A 4,939-nucleotide genomic window follows, 5' to 3' on the forward strand; every position below is an offset into this window, starting at 1 on the left:
TTATTATTTTATTTCCTTATTCTATTATTTTTGTCATGGTATCAGAGCCTTCCTTTTGTGATTTTTGAGGCAAGATTGAGCTCTGTTTCTTGGATATCAAAACAGAGTATTTTGATCTAGTTATTGGTTGTGTTAATCTAAGTATTGTTGGTTGGGCTTTGCAATTATTCTGCTGGTGAGCATCGCATCTTTGGGATCAAATATTCAAGTTACCTCATTTTGTTCTCACGTACGTGATGTTTTCCTTTCCTGATTCATTATTTTTTTGATAACGGCAGAAAAATATGGTATTTTGCCTATTTAATTAAATGGGAAAAATTATTTTTCTTTGGAGTTTCAATTTTGGATGTTTGTGAAAGGAAAGAATTTGTGGGAACATTTAGATGGATTTGTTTCTAAGCCTAAGGATGATTCTGATGTTGGTAAAATCACTCAATGGAATTCTAATGATGCTAAAGTAATTAGTTGGATTTTGGGTTCTGTAGAAACTCAGATTATCCTTAGCTTAAGATCCTTTCATTTTACTAAAGATATGTGGGATTTTTTGAAGAAAATTTATTATCAGGAGAATTCGGCTAGATGTTTTCAGCTTGAATTAGAATTGTCTGAGTACTATCAAGGTAATTTATCCATACAGGACTATTATTCTGGCTTTCTAAACTTGTGGGCTAAATATAAAGAACAGATTTATGCTTCTGTCCCTGCTGAGGACTTGCCAATTTTACAACAAGTCCATGAAGTGTCTCAACGGGATCAATTTCTTATGAAGCTACAACGTGAATATGAACCAGTTCGTGTCAATTTGATGTCCTGAATTCCTTCTCCATCACTTGAAACATGTTTTGCTGAACTTTTTCGTGAATAGCAACGGTGTGCAACTCAAATTTGTGCTTGAAAATAAGAATCATCAGAGAGCTAATTCGATGGAGATCGCTTATGAAACTCAAGCCGAGGTACGAGATATGAGCAAAGTGCAATGCTATAGCTGCAAAAAATATGGGCATATAGCGAATCAATGTAAGAAAAAAATTTGCAACTATTGTAAAAGGCCTGGTCACTTGATTGCTGATTGTCGTCCTAGACCTCAAACCTCCTAAGCTTTGCATGTTTCTCACGGCTCTTCTGCACCTGGATTCGATTTTGGATCTAATCTAAGTATGCTTTGGAATTGACTTTATTAAAAAGTTATGTTTGACTATTAACTAAGTATGCATCTATAATCATCCAGTGATCATCAGGTTCTTGAGTTAAGAGAATTCATTAAGATAAAGGAAATACTCAATTTTCCTACAAAGACTCAAAAGGCAAGGGGGAGCCTCTATAAACACATTAGTTTCTTCCTATAAATCTTTATAATATTAACATATTTCATTCGAATGCAACAAGTACAATCTAGTTCTTGAGGTTGTAATATTTTGTACAGAAGAATTAACATACAAACAAGCAAAAGAGGCTGATGAGTTGCTTTCCAAAGGAGTGTATTTGAGGAGGCATCTTTTCAAATTATTATGACCATAAAGATTCAGTTTCCCATTGCATGAAATTTACTGTGAGTTATGCCATAATTTGAGGTGCTAATCTTATTTGGTGAGCCAGTGGCTTCCAGATAATTTCACCTTGCAACAAAATTACCTAGATCTTTGTGCATGATCTTCATCACATTGTTTGAACTTTTTAATGAAGTAACATAGAGCATAGTGATCCATTTTCCATGTAACACCAATAGAGAATGGATTAAGCAAAAACATTTGTTAGGTTAGGTAATTCAGGAGTGGTAATGATGGTTCAATTCATAGGAATGTGGCTTTCTATAATTTTATAATGCCTCTCTACCTTATTTGTTACCCTAATACGAGTTACATATTAAGTCATTTTTTAGATCCACTCCATGGAATTCCATATGGGTTAAAAGATAAGATTAGGGTAAGTTGACTTAAAGTTCAAGAAGCTTCAAAGACCAAGTTCTTGACAGTGAAGTTTGTGTCTACAAGTGGTACAAAATATGTTTTAAAAATAGAGTTTAATTTATAGAATGCTCTTATTTTTTTAATTAATGACTATGTTGTTGTCAGTTAAAGTCTGTGGGAGTAGTTCTTGTTGCAAAGCCTATTTTTGGATCATTGGCATATGATGATATATGGTTTGATGGTAGGTCAACGAACCCTTGGAACATTGAGGAATTATCTATAGGTTCATCAACTAGATCAATTGCCTGTACTCATGTTGGTATTGTTCTTAGCTCTTTAAAATTTTATATTTCTAGCTTTCTAAAACATATTCATAAACTTGAGACTATATTTTTAATATTTAAGCTATTAGGATTATTAGCAGGACTTAACGAGGTCAAAAGCACAAGACCATTTTAAACACCCAACTTTTGATATAATGTTGAGTTTATTACTAATCCTGAAACTTCTGAGTTTATAGTGAAAATTTCCAACAACATATAAAGAAACACACAATTGAGTAAGATATCACACTTTCCATGAAACTCTAAGGAATATCCATCAACTTATTTGAGAAATGTTTGATAGAAATGGTTCCCTACGCGATTGGATCGGAACTAGTTGGCTCCATACTTGTTGCTCATTGTGGCATGATAGCATTGCACCTAACAGTCAGCATTGTTGGTCATACTGATGTAATGAGCATATCTAAAAGCTTGGTAGTGCTAGTCTCTTTTTATATGCATTATCCCCTTTGTTTGTAGAGAATAATGCAATTAATGGTGAACTTCATGCATAATCTCTGTAACATGATAAGCTTGGACCCTTTTGCAAAAGTGCCACAGATTGCAATCATTCTGGATACTATCAAGCAAAAAGATCCAGATGATCTCTCTTCAATAGATGTTTCTCTTGATGATCCATTCTCATTGACATTACAAAAGTTACTATTGGTTATCTTGATGATGCTGATATGGAGGTAACAATCCTGTATATATATAATTTAATCTAAGATATATTATTTCTGTCTTACTCAGTGTGGATCTCAAAAATATACTAATTGGAAAAAAACATTTTAGGTTGTACATGTTATTTCTTCAAAAGGAGTTATCATGGTCCCTTTTGATTTGAAGTATACCCTTGACTCTGTTCAAAGCATGGTAAACTTATTATGGACTTTGATATGTTGGCTCATATCAATAAGTGACGTCAGTCAAGACAGGACGATGATTATGAAAGCCAAGATCAATGGTCTAATGAATTTGTGATGTGCTCGTGTATTCTTAACAATAGACTATGTGTAGGTTTGTTAATGTCTACTTTTTAATCAACGGTTAGTGTTTAGGAGCTTATTTTTAGAAAATTGCTTTCCAATTGATTCGCATAAATCTCTTGTTGAAAATTTTGGATAATTTATGTGACAATTGATTTTCTCTATATAAGCTTATAATTTGAAACTAAAGACATTTTTCTGTTGGTAGTTTCAAAATTTGGCTCAAGTATTAAATGTATTACGTGTATGTTTGTGTTAACTTGATATACATAATTAGGTCCTTTTTTTAACGACTTAATCTTTTAGGAAAAGTGGTAAGTTCTAGTTATTTGTTTGGTCTTGATGTACAGTTTAAGTTTCTAGAATTGATGATAATTTGATAACATGAAACTAAGTTAGGCAAGTTATTAGAAGTTGAAACCAAAGTTATATTCCATGATATTAGGCAATTCACATAGTTGAATTTATAACAAGGTGAAAAAGGAGGAAAGAACTTGAAATTTTAAAGAACAACATATGTTGTTTCATATTGACAGATTTTCTCTTATAGAGTGAATTTATGATTGTTTCACCTTGAATCATTTTATACACTTAAATGAGGCACAAAGATCACAAGGAAAGTTGAATCGAGAAGTTAGAGAAAGTTTCACTATTGATGCATTGATTGGCTGTGCAACAAATTGGGAGAGATTTTGCATGGGAAATCTTGTTGGTTTTCCTATAATTATTGTACCATCAGGACTTACCATCATATAGAATCCACCTTCAACTAATATTCTACTAGGAACCTATTAGAATGATACTTCGAAAACTAGGATCATACAATTGAATAAATCATGTGATCTATGTATATTCATCATCCATTACTAAACCTGCAGTAGTGCATAAAATATCTTTTTAAATTTACAAGACCTTCCAAACTATTTTTTATGCCACAGATCTATGTATGGGTGCACCTGATCACAAAAGAAATAAGACGGTTAATCTAGAAAACATACTGAAACCTCAAGTTTCTATTTTTCTCTCAAGATGTTTAATTTTTTTTATTGAAATTCTAAATCTCTAAAAATAATACATAAAATTTTATATGACTAGAGATTAGAAGGCAGTATATTTATATACTTCCAACCCTAATCTCCAAGGGTTTAATAATATCTTGAGCCCAATTAATGAGCAATTTTTATATATTAATAACTAGTTAAATGAGTTCTATCACTTAATGGGCTAGTTTGGAGATCTTATGTCCCATCATTAAGTAAGGCTTCTGATCAATGAATCAATTTGCTCAACTAGTATAAGTTTAACAATCTCCCACTTGTTCTAACCAAGTTTAGGACTTTAATCTAATACGGTTGTTGAAATGTGGTGATCTTGCCACAATGTGAAAGGTAGTTCGGTTATACTTGCACTCTTTATTTTGCAACATCAAAGACCAAACATTATTTATGTTTGTGCATTTTTATTTTATCTTGTAATGTTTAAGAGTAATATCTTTTTTGTAATGCCCTAAGCTCATTAACTAAGCTTAGGGGATTTTTGTCTAGTTGCTGGAATTGTATTTCCAGCAACATAAGTCCACTTCCTTGGATTCTGGACAAAACTGCCTCGGGTTTGATTATTTTTGGATGGGAAAATGGGCTTTGTTTTATTTGATTTTTGGCTAGAATACAGTTTAATATTCAAAAAGGCTTCCCTCAAATTTTCAAGTCAAATGGAGCTG

The 4,939-nt window shown here is 32.3% G+C and overlaps 1 pseudogene; it reads left to right on the forward strand.

Annotated features, from left to right (window-relative positions):
- The first annotated feature begins 923 nt into the window (after positions 1-923).
- Positions 924-3,273, forward strand: LOC107423209 (uncharacterized; annotated as a pseudogene).
- Positions 3,274-4,939: the final 1,666 nt, after the last annotated feature.

The sequence above is a fragment of the Ziziphus jujuba genome, chromosome 3 (assembly GCF_031755915.1).
Source record: "Ziziphus jujuba cultivar Dongzao chromosome 3, ASM3175591v1".
NCBI lineage: Eukaryota > Viridiplantae > Streptophyta > Magnoliopsida > Rosales > Rhamnaceae > Ziziphus > Ziziphus jujuba.